The sequence below is a fragment of the Typopeltis vanoorti genome, chromosome 2, assembly GCF_054136105.1.
Source record: "Typopeltis vanoorti isolate ZY-2024b chromosome 2, IOZ_Tvanoo_1.0, whole genome shotgun sequence".
Taxonomy (NCBI): domain Eukaryota; kingdom Metazoa; phylum Arthropoda; class Arachnida; order Uropygi; family Thelyphonidae; genus Typopeltis; species Typopeltis vanoorti.
This window is the reverse complement of record NC_143550.1, coordinates 93,513,778-93,529,027: the sequence shown is the minus strand read 5'-3', so window position 1 is coordinate 93,529,027 and position 15,250 is coordinate 93,513,778. Positions and strand designations below refer to the sequence as shown.

Genomic DNA, 15,250 nt, shown 5'->3' with positions numbered 1-15,250 from the left:
TAGCATTAATTAAGCTTGTTTTCTTAGAAATCTAACCATTAAATCTATCACATAATACGAAAATAATGTTTATTAGAGATACTTTCTTAATAGTAGCTTGGATTACCGCTTTGCTAATTGCGAATGTTTCAGATTTCATGACGTCTTCACGAACAATATGTGTATCTGTGCATACAGCAATTCTGAAATGTTTCATTCATTAAAATAGCAGTTATATAATTTCTTAATAAAGCTTCCGCCTCCCCGATCTGGTGCTTTCGAACAACATAATTCAATCTGGCGAGGGACATAAACCGGCTCTTTACCGATTTCGAAAAAAATAAAAGTTAGTAATTAAAGAGTTCTGCCTATTCCCAGTTAGAGGATTTATTTATTTGTCATAAATAAAATTCCAGTTAAATCTCTGAATTTCAGTTAATTTCAAAACGATTTTTAAACTTTTTTTTTGAATAATGTGTTATATCGCGAATGTTTCAAATAACTATGGATTTTATTACACGTAAAAGTAAATTTGTAGACCACGTGTGTGTCTGTGTGCTTAAGCATTGTCAATTTGCCAGGGGTGGTTAAATGTGAGCAGAGATTGCATATGAAAAACGATAAATTTTGAAAATTGCTCCATATAATGATTGATCGAGTTTTCTACTTTGTGTTGTATGGACTCGATCAATATTCCAGACATTCCAATGCGTTTTGAAATAGATGTACTGCGCCAAAGTGATTGTAACATAAGCCATATGCAAAAAACTTTCGTTTGTAGACACAGCTGCAAATAGTTTGTCATGTACCCTTTTGTTATTCACTTTTTTTTAAAAAAAAAAAAAGAATATCTATATAATATAAAACATCTTAACTTAAAGAAACAAATCCATGCCGTATACGTAGGTCTGACGTTCCGATTGCTCATTTGCTGTAGATCAATGCAATGGTAATGTAATAAAAAAAAATCACTCTTAAAGCACCAATGTTGCACAAACTAAAATTCTTATATAAGACTGGAATAAAACGTAGCAACGTTCTGATTCTGAACGAAAAGCTTTCGTTATCCAACATGAAATTGTATTACTGCTTCATTTTGCTAATTTTAACCGTTATAACTGAAGAAGAAGAAGTTAAAGATTCTATATGCGATTGCATCGTTGATAAAATTTGTACGAATCCAAAAGGTACGTGCAATTATTTTGAAAAGTAATTAGTACATTGTAGAAACAAACTGAAAACCTTTTGTTTTCTCATCCTCGTCAAATCTTATTCAACTCTTATTCTCAGAGCTGAATATGATTTGTTAAGAATACACAACCATTTCTAAAGTAACTGTTTTGTTTTGTATGCTGTTTTAGAGACATACACGTATTGTGCATATTAAAATAGAGATCACAGTAGAGAAACATCAGATTGCTGTAATCTAATGTGTTATTACATGAAAGAAAAGCATGTGTTTTCTTCCAGGGATAACTATGCTGGATAATGACGGTTAAATATGTCTGTTCATATAATTCCCTTTTTTTTTATTGTCAATGCCATCCAAAAATTTATAGATATCATACATTAAGTAAGATCTAATCTATAAATGCTCTAAAGACTAAAGAGAACTTTTTTAACCCACTTCAGGTCTCCAGTGCGATAAGTAGAGTGATAGTCACGCACTGAACACTGAAAATCATAAGCCCTTTAACGATATTTACAAACATCCATTACGCATTAAGATTAGGAAATTTCCTATCCGATTAAAGGGCTTATGATTTTCAGATATCATATCGGATAGGAGATTTCCGAATCTTATCGCGATGTACACAATGTGTTGCAATTTCAGTATTTGCCAGAAAATAATTGGGTAGAGTACCTCTTCTTATTTTTTATAGCAAACTTGCTTATAAAATTGGCAATATATTTATGGATTCATTGTTTATTTTACAGATCACAAACAAATTACAGGATGCGTACAGAAACTACCTAGCGAAGTAAGATGATAATAATTTCATTTCATTTAATTTGAATCATTTTTTTTCAGTTATGATATTAATCATTATTACAACTGATTTTAGTTTATATTTGTGTCAATTAAATAGTGAAAAATCAGCGCTTCCATACGGCATTTGGAGGAACGCAGGGACATTTTGCGGAAAATTTTCAATTTGCCGAAATTTTTTGGCAAATTTTCAATTAAGATGAAAAGCCAAACGGCTATTTTTTTCTGGCGAAGTTAATAAATTAAGGGGATAAAAATCCCTTATTGTTTTTCAGCAAGCATGCGAAACTCTAAGATCAAAACCTTTCTGGCGAGACCTTCTGGCATTCGTATAGCGAAGGTATGTAAGTTCTTTTCACTTAAACTTTGATATCATCTAGGTCTAGCTACTCACTGATGAGACCTCAAAAAAGGTTGAAACCGGTCTGGGTAGTGACCTCTCCTCATAATGTAAAGCAGTACTACATCTCCTAAGGGGGGGGGGTGTGTGCTTTTACATTATGAGAAAATATCAAGATTAGTGAGGGAGCTTGCTCCACCTTTGCATCGAGTTGCCTTGGTGTGGTACTACCAAGTGGTCACTTACGCTTGGATTCGCCGATAGTTCGTCGGCATGAAACGCTTAAATCGAAGTTTTCGATCTTAGAGTTTCGCATACTGGCTGAAAAACAATAAGGGATTTTTATCCCCTTAATTTAAGATGACAATTGTTTTGGCATAATCGATTCGGAAACACTGACTAGATAGCTGATAATTGACTAGCTGTCTATCCAATTAAGGTAATACAGTAAAACCCCAAAGTTACGCGGTAGGTGGGACCAACAAAAAGTGCGTAAATCGAATTCGCGTAACTCGGAGTATAAATTTGCATGGAATTTATATATACAAACATACAATTGGGACCAAAGTGTTACAAAAACACCTATATTTTTTAAGAAATATAATCATAATTGTAGTTTTTCGTACATAAAAAAAGAAAGTTATTTCGATGTCGATGGTTTCATAAAATCTAATAGATTCGTCTGATGGCATAATGTCTTTTTCTTGTCACGCAAAATTTCTTCATAGCAAGCTAATGATTTTTTTATTCCTTGCCTTGTGGCTACAATTCGTTCCTCGTTAGAATCTATGTCCTCCAAAATCTGCAAACCTTTCTTTTATGATTGTTCTTACTGTGGATTCCTGTAGATCGAACTTCTTTGCTAGCTCACAAATTTTCATTCCGCCTTCAAAATCTTTAATAATGTTGAGTTTTGTTTCCAAAGTCAATGTTTTTCTTTTCTTGCTAGCAGTAGAAGAATCGGACTTGCTTCTTTTGGATGACATTATTATTTTTATGTGATAAAATTTTTATCAAGAACATCACATTAAACAATCGCAAGGTTTGTAGACTATAAAAATCGTGTATTAATGGAGACCGCGCGAAACACGTCAGTGTTTGTTCACAGCATGTGCAACACTGGCGAATGCGGCCACCGCTTGTAAGATACGACTAGTAGTGAGACGTGAAGCGGGACGGGAATACGTACATATAAGACACCGCATAACTCCGGATTCGCGTAAGTAGGGGTATGACTGTATTTTGAGATCCGAATTTTATTTATAGAATACAATATTTTTTTCAGAAAATAGAAGACGCTTATACTGCTGACAAGAAATCAAAATGGTTCAATATATTCTAAATTTTATTTTGACTTGAAGCAAAAGTTTAATAATAATTAATTTCTCATTGACTTCTACCTGCTAAATTTTAGTAATAGTTCACATTTGTCCTACCACCCTTTCATTTTTTAGGAAGCAAAATTATGTGTTCGCATATTAATTTAATTCCATTTCACTATATACAATTGACTGGCATCACTGTTTTTAATTTTCATTTATTTATCAAACTGGCAATAATCTTCAAGGATGATAAAATTCTACCTGTCTAAATATCTTCAGCCCTCTAGAAAAGGCTTGAGTTTTTCTCGTTATTCTTCCTAATCTTTTTTTTTTTTTTTTTTTTTTTTTTAAGATTAAGAAGGATAACTTTTTGGTCTCATTTATTCATGAAGAATAAACACGGAATAAGAGATGAAATTCATCTGATATATGAAAATTCCATTACCGAAAAAAAAAGGTTTCTATTAGATGCATTATGAAACAAAGATAAAATAAAGCGACTAGTTTAACTACAAATAACATGTGACTTCTTTAGAGTTAAAATAAACATAAATGAATGACTAGCAATTGTAAACTATAATTGAACAAGAAAAGCTTCCAGGAACGGTTCTATATATACCAGTCACCGAATTAGAAACTTTTATTTAATACCGTGTACAATGCGACTGCCAATACCGATTCTCTTCAATTTCCTGCACATAGTTCGATGAGACATGGGTCAGGAACGGTCTTCATGGAATGCTTCGGTCAACAACTGCACACCAAAATTTCTGTTTGTCCATAAAAGCTTTCTCAAACGACTGAGATCTCGTTCCTGACAGACTGTCTCAGGACAACAATTACGCCTCTTAGACAAGAAATGTGTGTTATTTTTCCACTTATTGAACACCATGAGATCTCATCTTTTGAGAAACCAGTGAGCGCTGCTGTTTTCAAAATTGTGACTTCAGCCAGACTCACACCCACAGTAAGCCCTAATTATTTCGAACTTCGAAAGATCCTTTGTTTTTCCCATTGTGATCAGCACTATTGACGATTATTGACCGGCAGTATTCTTAAATAGTTGAGCAAGTTATTTTGCGTATACTCTGCGTAAGTGACGTTTATGTATATCTACATAAAGTTTTCTAAGGTTTCGGTGGGCTTATAGAAACACGTTGAAACAGTGCAAGGTTCCACGAGTTATCCACTTTCCAGCATTGTTTTCAGAGATGATTAGTTGAAATGTGGAGTGAGTCATTGGTTCTCATTGAGAACTGCGAGAACAAAAATGACCAGAATTGTTTTCTTTATCTCAAGAGAGAGGAAATCGTTGAAGAGTTCTTGTTGCAATCGATGTCATGATGTGTACGGGAAGAGTGTTGAGCTAAACCTGATCTTTCTTTTCCATTAACAGCGAAGTTTCTTATCTCGAATCTTCTAGAAAACGTCGCCTTATGCAAGAAAGGCAGGAACAAGGAATTCCGTAAATTCCGGGATGTTTGCAGGAGTGTTAGCGTTTTTGGGAGAGCAGAGGAAATTACGTATGCAAGAATAGGTTTTTGAAAACCTACGATGTAATAGATTGAAACTGAGTCTCTATAGTGCATATATCGCATGGATTCGACTACGCACAGAATAGTATATTGGAGCTTTCTAGGATATCCGTTAAGAGCTAGTTGGAGAAGTGGAGTTGCAGTTCTCCATATTTCGTTTCATGATTTTTAGACTTTTAAGACTATTTTAAGACTATGAATGATTCCTAATTTTTCTGAGCGGTGGTGTGAAGTTGAGGAACGGCGGTAATGTATAGTGAGCTGGCGGTCCACATCTAATGTGAAGCTAATTTCAGAAATTTTTAAGTTGGGTACATTCAGAAATATTGTTATCCTTCGTTTTCAATTTTCAATGGGAATGTTTTTTTTTTTTTGATGGAATGGATTGTGTGAAATAAGAAAGCTGTTTCGCATCATCCAATCTAAAAGCCTGCACCAGGGAGATCGATGACGTCTTCTCCACATTTCAACTAGAAGCACAGCATTGCTGTGTTAAATATGAATGACTGTAGCATGACTTCTACATGATCTCTGCAGTTGTTGCATTTGAAAGACCTTAATAAATTGGCAGTAATAGATCTTCCATGCTATTTCTTCAGAATCATTTAAGATCGAAAGAATCGCTCTTCCATTGTACGAATATGTGGACTAATAAAAATGCTGTCCTGTAATTTTAACATCGCTTACTCTTGGGAATTTTTCCTATCAAAAATCAATACCGGTCTTACTTATCGATCCAGTTCGTTGAGATGATAGCGTATCCGCTCTTCAGTCAACAAGCAATAAGTTCAACTTTTACTGTGAGCATGAATGTTTGTGAATGGGTTTACGTGAGCTGAACTTGATCTTCCTGTATGAGACCAGCATGCTGCTTATTGGAGCCTGAAGTGGCTCGAAAATGTTACATTTTTGGTTTCTTGAAGTGAGTTTCTGGATTAACTAATCCGAAAACTCACTATTAATGTACTAATGATATTAATGTCAGTATTAATGTACCATAGATTTACAACGTTATTCGTGGGATTGATAAAAATGAATAGATAAAAATAAAGGCTAAACGAAAGTTTCATCTGACTGCGGTCAAGATAACATTTTATAGCTTTACAAGGATAGGATATGAAACGGTTTTCTTACCTGCCCTTGAACTCTATAAAATCCCCCTCCTTATTTTTAAATTTCTTTTTATGTGTTTCCCACTCACGAAAGGTTTGTTTGTAAACTTATAATACATTCGTACCGTGGACAGGCTAAAGGATTTTTTAAATATATTTTATTGACTTATTTTTCAAATAGTCTGGAAATTCTTCTCTAGAGACCAAACATCAAACTTTTTCATGCTAATCAGGCCTTCAGTAAGCGTTGAGGTGGTCTCACACCAGGGAATTGCTTCATCTTCACCTAAAGACAATCGCAGACACCCATGCCTACAGCGGAATTCGAACTCGAACACGCAGCCCGATGGGTGAACATTCGGCTGACCAGGCCACTATTTAATCTCATAAAGGCAATCTTTAGCCTGATTGTCGTTCAGAGAAGTACGACAGTCTTTAGCCTGATTGTCGTACTTCTCTGAACAGGATTTTTTCTCAGCATTTCATAGTACACGCTCATTAAAAGAGCTTTCATTCTGAGGTCACAACAAACGCCTACCTCTTTTCATCGTATTTAATGAATTTAAGATGCAAATCTATATATGCTTATTGGACTGATTTGAGTGGATAATATATGCCTTCGACCTTCGATCTAAATTTTTGGTGGCATTATTATTATTATTATTATTATTATTATTATTTTATTTTACATAACACCTCCATGGATTCCATGGACTCATCACAGTAGAGCACTCTACATCAAACAAACTACTACCTACATTACTTAATCCACCATCTGCAAACTGCACAATGCACACTTCCCACTACTCCATCTACTGCTCACTACTAGGATTTTCGGTAATTACGTGTGTTCTCTAGTCGATTTACTTGGTTTTCTGGAGGGAAACCCCGATATTCCTGATTAGTTAAATCATCTTTAACTGAGAAAGTCCATATAACGATGGACTATGATTAGGTCTTTTCTAATCGAAAGAACCTCTCGTTAGGTCTTTTCTAATCGAAAGGCACTGTGACACTTCTGTCTTCCAACTGCGCCACAGAAATTATATAAACAAGCACTATTCAATATTGGAAACAGGCATTTTTTCTAGCATCTTTTCCTGCTCATTGCGAGATTCTATCCTTGCAGTCTGGGCATTAATATTTATTGTCTACACTGCAAAGTTTTGGTAAGATACAGATCTATTACAAGATCATTCATGTTTGCTTGGGTTATCAGATTAGCCGTATGCTTGCATAAGTAGTAGTTGAAAACCCGGATTCTGATAACGAGAATATTATGATGTACTTTTAGGTTTATTAGTACTGCAGTTGATTTCATTTAGCCTTTACTTCCGGTAGCTTAGTAAGAAAGGATGATATAATGAGGCACTGGTCTCATGATGGATAATAATCTAGATATTTTATTATGTGTTTGCAGATGTGTGTTTAAACTCCGTGTTTTAAATTCTATGTTTTAAACATTCTTCAATTTCCGTTTTAGAGAAGAAGGAGGAGACCAAAATTTAAAAAAAATATTAAAAAAACAGAAATGACATTCACTTTCATGGTCTCTAGGGTCTCTTCACTTTACATACTGAAATAGTAAAAGCTGTTAACTATTAATTAAATAGTAAATTGAAATCTAGTACAACATAATATGCGAGGAGACCAGATCTGTATTGCTTTACACTTAAAATACACACGTATTTTACTATTATTATTATTATTATTATTATTATTATTATTATTATTATTATTATTATTATTATTATGTGACACCTCTATCAGAGGAATGAATGATTTTTTCGCCCTGTTACTTTGCACCTCCTCGCACAGAGTAGAATTAATCTGCACTGTTTATACAGTACAGATTAATTTTACAAGTCATCGTGAGCACTTCAGGCCAGAATATCAAAATCGCACGGTCTGACATTTCACTGTCATTTTCAATCCACAAAACTGTTAAGAGAAAGCAAATAGGTAATCACAGACCGGAACCATACATAGTGTTCACAGCTGTGCATTTTTCTGGCCTGTTCTCGCTTTTCATGGTAGTGCGATCACATATATATATGTACGAGGAAATATATCATGGTATGATAGCTTCATGTTTCCATGTCACATGATATGTTAAAAAATGCTTACGCATCTGCATACCCTTCACCTTGAACCGGTTCTATGTAACTTACGCTGCTAGCATCCACTTAACAAAAACATTTTCTTAAGGAAATTGTAAGTAACTAATGCGAATATCAATTATTTAACTTTTTCAAATTCACTACATTCAGTACATTATTAAAGTTACCAATATTTGTCTAAAGATGAACTTCTGTAGCTCACTGGACGATGCTCTTTTGGAATGATCAGAAAGCAAAGAATTTTTTCGAGAAAATAATCCGGACGAATATATTTCGTAGACTTAAGGCACTGGCTTCATAGCCTTTAGCTGCTTTTGGCATTAATTCAAAACAACTCAGTCGAAGTCTAAAGGTAAATATCTATGCTGTACAAAGTTATCATATGAACATAGCATTATGTATTGATAGAATTAGGAACCGGGATGCCATTATGCAGATTATTGACTGAGTTCAAGCGTAAAGTGGTAACGCTCCGGCTCTAGAGTCCAAACATGGAACTTTTTTTTAAAGTTACTTTAGGCCAGAAATCAGTGGGACGGTGGTCTCATACAGGTTGATGATTTTCATCTTCTGTCTGAAGATAATCATAAACATCCATGCTCAATGCACCGCTGACTGTTGGTTGGTAATTGTAAATGTGCTTGTTATCATCAGCATTGTTTCGGAGTTTTAGCAGTCTGATGTGTCCGGATCCAAGAATCCGTGTTTTGCAAGTTCTTGCCAAATCCTGATCCTTCCACATTTTTGTTAATATCCGTCTATTCATTTCTTAAACCCTTGAGCTACCTTGTATATTGCATAGTGCTTGTGTATTTCTGTCATATACATAAATTAAAAAAAAAAAAAAAATCAGCTAACGCCTTTTTATTCCCGTATACGGGAGTAGGCGAGGCTATTTAGCCCTATCTAACTTTTGGAGACTGAGTGGGCAGTTCAATCTCCACTGGTACCCAATCAGAGACAGATGGCCCAAAGCTATCACTAATTAAGCGGTACGCAGTGAAGAGAAACGGCTCAACAAGTTACGCCATCTCTTGCTCCCAACCGTAACACTCGTATTTAATGTCTGAAATAATGTGGGTTCTACGGTCGATAGTTTTATTTGTATTTATTTACATCTGTTTAATTATATCAAAGCACGCTTTTCATTGGCTCCCATTATAATTCATGAGACAAACATCTGCTATTATCATATAATATCATGAAGCAATCTTTAAATTACTTTTCCATGTTTCTAATCAAAGCAATCGCAAATGCTTAGATAAATCATGATGACCAGCTTTAGTCTCTTTCAGGATGTTAATTTAATTCAAAACTGTTCAAGGATCCATATGGAAGATGCTAAAAGCCATTTATTAAAAGATATTTGGAATAATATATGTACTCCAGAACATTTGGAAAGGAAATGCGCCAAGAAGGTATTGGATAATTGTTTTAATTCGTTAGCATACTACTTTTAATTTTGATGTTCATATTTTTATCTGAATATGAGTAATCAAATAGTATTATCTAAATACATAATTTGCGAACATTGTACGCACATTCACATGCATCACAAATAAGGCTATCACATCAATAAGAATTATTTACGGGACGCTTTAATAAGAAATACTTATATTAATAAACTTGAAACAATAGTCCAATCAAAGAAATGAATCATATATGTTTTGAAGATCATCCCACTTGGCATTCTTATAATGCCAGACAACACATGGATGAGAGTGACTGTGTGTTTTCTTATAACAAAAGAAATCGACTCTAGATTGATGTCTGAATTGCATACCGGACAAAAAATATCCATAATGTACTTTGAATGATTAATAGTGAGGAAGTGATGTAGAGTGTTTGGAAAGTGATTAGTTACCTGGTATTATGGTAGGTTCGTGATAACTTTGAGTAAGTTCATTGTTGATGTCAAATACCTCAACGTCGATATTTCTTGGGATAGTGCAGTTGGAAAGAAAAGCTAGACGGATTTTTGAACATGAAAATATCCAAGGGTGATGATTTCACCATTACGAAAGTTGTAATTGAGAAGGTCAACCGTTAAAGAATGGAAATTAGAAAGTTCAGAAGTCCAGATTGGGTAGCGGAAAACGAATGAATTTTTATAGAATACGACAAAGATATTATTTAGCTAAAGATGATCCAAAGGTAGAATTCTAATTTGAACTTCTTTGACGTGGTATATCAGAGCGAAATGCTACATTTGATACTAAAATAAGGTGAGATGATTAATGATTGAAGAAGCTGAAATCTTTTCTGTTTGAAAATAGGTGTTGTTTTGCAGATGAGATGATGAAGTTGGGACTACGACCACATGTATTTGTGATGTTAATCTGGCAGGTTTCGGAAGTGATGTCATTAAAAGATCAACTTCTCTCTTCTTTCAAGTGCAGCACCTGCCTGACATTCCTTTTCAGTACAACTGCAAACACTCCCAACCTGCTTCTCCTCCTCATTTATTCCACTCTATTATCTGGAGTAACCTTCCACGCAAATTTTTCCTCCTCCCCCAATAACAACAACAATCTATAACTCTTCAAAAATGCTATTGAATCTTCTTTATTAATCTTCACCTGCTTCCCATTTATGTTTTCTATATTCCTCTACGTCTCATTGGTTGAAGAGCAGATACGTTAACTAATTGGTCAACCAGGCCTGCCTTAGGGGAATAACCGTTTTGAAGGTATACCCTCAAAGAGAAAATGTTTGGTGTTTATCATTATACCTAACGCACTCATATTGCGTACTGAAAAAAATGGAGTCAAAATAAAGACCTTTACTTTTAACTCAAAAGTCGTTTTAATCACTTCATACTGTAGCTGACGTCATTGAAAGTGATGGAGTGATGGCCTTTTCTCCGTCCAAAATAGGACGGAGAAAAGGCCAGTCAGGCAGACAAATTGACAAAAAAAGACAGGAGAATAAAGAAAACGGTGGTCATTCCTCTCATTGTGTATTGCTGGATTATCTCAAGCAGAGGTTCAGATTTACCACCGCTGTGTAAATGTGTTTGAACAATACATCCGTATAGTTGTATATTTCCTTTGAAGGACTGCTGCTTGTATAGCTTAAATATCGTTGTAAACTCTTTTGGTCTTTGATATACTCAGCAGAGAGCGCCGTAAATAAACAGAAGATTGCTGTCCAATCACGTATTCTAACTGATATTGCAGTCCAGTTGAACTACAGTCCCTTTGAAATGAAATGAAACATGAACACCACAGTTTATTTAATGTATTCACAGTTCTGTGATGACACCTACACTTTAGCAGTTCTAGCAAACGATTCAATGTTATATCAGCAAGGTAACACCATATTATACTGCAAGCTGTGTGGAGATGAGGTTTGAGGAAATCGGAACTCGAAGCATAGACTGGTTAAGAATCTCAAAGTGGTCTCTAAAGAACAGCTTCCAGTGAATGGTTAGAACCACAATTGGGGTAGGGTTTCGCAAGCTTTCAACTTAACTACTGGAATTAAGAGATATTTTGATACAGAAATATGCCAAAATACTTGAGTCCATTTTATCACCGTTTAACAGAAAGGCTGATCAACGTTGTATTAAGGTTTGGAAATGCATTACTGTACTTAGGTGTCACTAACGTTTTCAACATTGTGTGTGTGTGTGTGTGTGTGTGTGTGTGTGTGTGTGTGTGTGTGTGTGTGTGTGTGTGTGTGTGTGTGTGTGTGTGTTTTGTATTATACAGGTATATATTTCTGTTTTAGATACTGAAGTGCTATTATGAACAAGCTAACAAAATGAAAGTGAGTATACCTTCTTTAATTTTATTTTCCTCATTAAGATAGCGGGTGTTCATTATATTATATCATATTCATGTTCTTTACATGTCAGATTATTTATATCCTTCATGGTAACAAGATAGTTGAATTAATTCTAGTAGTAAAACTTATACGTTGGTTAGCAAACACATCATCCACCGAATTAACAACGCATATAAAGTATATTAATTAAAGGTAACTTTAATGAATAACTTCTATATTTCGGCAATGTCATATTGCCATCTTCGGGAACATAAAGATATGGTATGTGCACTCAGGAACTAACACAAAGCAAATGAGGAAGAAAGCAAGAAACTAATATTATTCCTAAAGTCCTAATGGTGCCCTCTTGCGGGCTAATTTGGTAGTCTTCGCAGTTGGGCTGAAATTCTCATAATGAAAGTCTCCCAAATTTGGGGCAGTTTCATGCACCCAAATTTGTTGAGGTTAGGAACGTTTTTTAGAGCTGCTGAAGATTCTTTGAATAATCTTTCGTATTTAAACTTGCTGCGATGGATTATTTTTGTTTTCTTCCAACGAATTTTATGGTGGGTATCTAAGGCATGGTCTGCCAGCCCAGAGCGGCTGTACTGGTGAAACCGGATGTAGTCTTGGTGTTCTGAAATCCTGATATTTGTTGTTCTGCCTGTTTGGCCAAAGTAGGACAATTTGCAGCTGCAAGGAACCTGGTATACACCAGGAAGGTCTAGGGGAAGTGGTTGGTCTTTGGTAAAGCTGATAAGGGATGCCAACGTTTTATATGGTCTGTAACAGGAAGTAAGGTCATATTTTTTGAGGATATTGGTTATTTTTTCAGAGGTGCCCTGGATGTAGGGGATGGTGATAGACTTGGTGTAATCTTTATTGTGGAGGGGGGGAGGGGGGGTTGTGGTTTACAGGTTTTAGTATTTTTTGGATTTTTTTGGGGTTATAGCCATTGGCTAAGAAAGTGTTGAGGATGTGGTTTAGTTCAATAGTCAGGGCCTTGTCATCTGAGCAGATTAATTTTGCCCTGTTATATAGTGTTTTTATCACCCCATATTGTTGTGAGGGGGGGATTGCTGGTGAATGTATCTGCCAGTGTGGGTGGGTTTTCTGTAAACAGAGAAAACCAAAGATCCATCAAGCTAGCGGGTGATTAAAGTGTCTAGGAAGGGGAGGGTGTTGTTTTCCTCTTTTTCTAAGGTGAACTGGACTCTGGGATGTTGGTTGTTTAAGTGTGTTAGGAAGGAGTGGAGTGTGTCTGAGCCATGTGGCCAAATAGCAAACACATCATCCACATAACGAAGCCAAATAGTGGGTTTTTGTGGGGCGAAGTTTAAGGCTTTCTCTTCAAATGTCTCCATAAAGAAATTGGCCAAGGGTGGGGAAAGTGGTGAACCCATGGCTGTCCCCAACAAACTTAAACCTTATAACTCTAGACCCCCCCCCCCCGATTATATGGACTCCCAAAAATACATAAACAAAATGTACCATTGCGTCCCATAGTGGATGGCATTGATTCCCCCACATATAAATTAGCCAAACATTTAGCCAAAACGCTCACGCACTACACTGGCAACACACCATCCCACATAAAAAACTCGGACCACTTTAAAGCCAGTATAGAAAACCTCACACTCCAACACACTGACATAATGGTCAGTTTTGACGTCTCCTCTCTATTCACTAATGTCCCACTCAAAGAAACCCTTGAGCTCATCCAAGCCAAGTTTCCTCCCGATATCTCAGCCCTATTTCAGTTCACAATGAACTCAGGCTATTTCGTTTGGCAAGGAAAGTTCTACAAACAGATAGAGGGAACAGCCATGGGTTCACCACTTTCCCCACCCTTGGCCAATTTCTTTATGGAGACATATTGTGTCTCCATAAAGAAATTGGTCAAAAACCATTATGTCAGTGTGTTGGAGTGTGAGGTTTTCTATACTGGCTTTAAAGTGAGCCGAGTTTTTTATGTGTGATGGTGTGTTGCCAGTGTAGTGCGTGAGCGTTTTGGCTAAATGTTTGGCTAATTTATATGTGGGGGAATCAATGCCATCCACTATAGGACGCAATGGCACATTTTGTTTATGTATTTTTCTGAGTCCATATAATCGGGGGGGTCTAGAGTTATAAGGTTTAAGTTTGTTGGGGACAGCCATGGGTTCACCACTTTCCCCACCCTTGGCCAATTTCTTTATGGAGACATTTGAAGAGAAAGCCTTAAACTCCGCTCCACAAAAACCCACTATTTGGCTTCGTTATGTGAATGATGTGTTTGCTATTTGGCCACATGGCTCAGACACACTCCACTCCTTCCTAACACACTTAAACAACCAACATCCCAGAGTCCAGTTCACCTTAGAAAAAGAGGAAAACAACACCCTCCCCTTCCTAGACACTTTAATCACCCGCCAGCTTGATGGATCTTTGGTTTTCTCTGTTTACAGAAAACCCACCCACACTGGCAGATACATTCACCAGCAATCCCCCCCCCCCCTCACAACAATATGGGGTGATAAAAACACTATATAACAGGGCAAAATTAATCTGCTCAGATAACAAGGCCCTGACTATTGAACTAAACCACATCCTCAACACTTTCTTAGCCAATGGCTATAGCCCCAAAAAAATCCAAAAAATACTAAAACCTGTAAACCACAACCCCCCTCCCCCCTCCACAATAAAGATTACACCAAGTCTATCACCATCCCCTACATCCAGGGCACCTCTGAAAAAATAACCAATATCCTCAAAAAATATGACCTTACTTCCTGTTACAGACCATATAAAAAGTTGGCATCCCTTATCCGCTCTACCAAAGACCAACCACTTCCCCTAGACCTACCTGGTGTATACCAGGTCCCTTGCAGCTGCAAATTGTCCTACTTTGGCCAAACAGGCAGAACAACAAATATCAGGATTTCAGAACACCAAGACTACATCCGGTTTCACCAGTACAGCCGCTCTGGGCTGGCAGACCATGCCTTAGATACCCAACAAAAAAAATCGTTGGAAGAAAACAAAAATAATCCATCGCAGCAAGTTTAAATACGAAAGATTATTCAAAGAATCTTCAGCAGCTCT

General features: G+C 36.2%; 1 long non-coding RNA gene across 1 annotated transcript in view; it reads left to right on the top strand.

Moving 5' to 3' along the window:
• Positions 1-15,250, top strand: part of LOC150109258 (uncharacterized) — a 75,160-nt gene that overhangs the window by 48,925 nt on the left and 10,985 nt on the right. Inside the window, exons 2-4 of the long non-coding RNA XR_016549640.1 lie at positions 1,918-1,961; positions 9,694-9,816; positions 12,131-12,169. This is a non-coding gene — a long non-coding RNA (uncharacterized LOC150109258). The remainder of the gene's footprint in view (positions 1-1,917; positions 1,962-9,693; positions 9,817-12,130; positions 12,170-15,250) is intronic.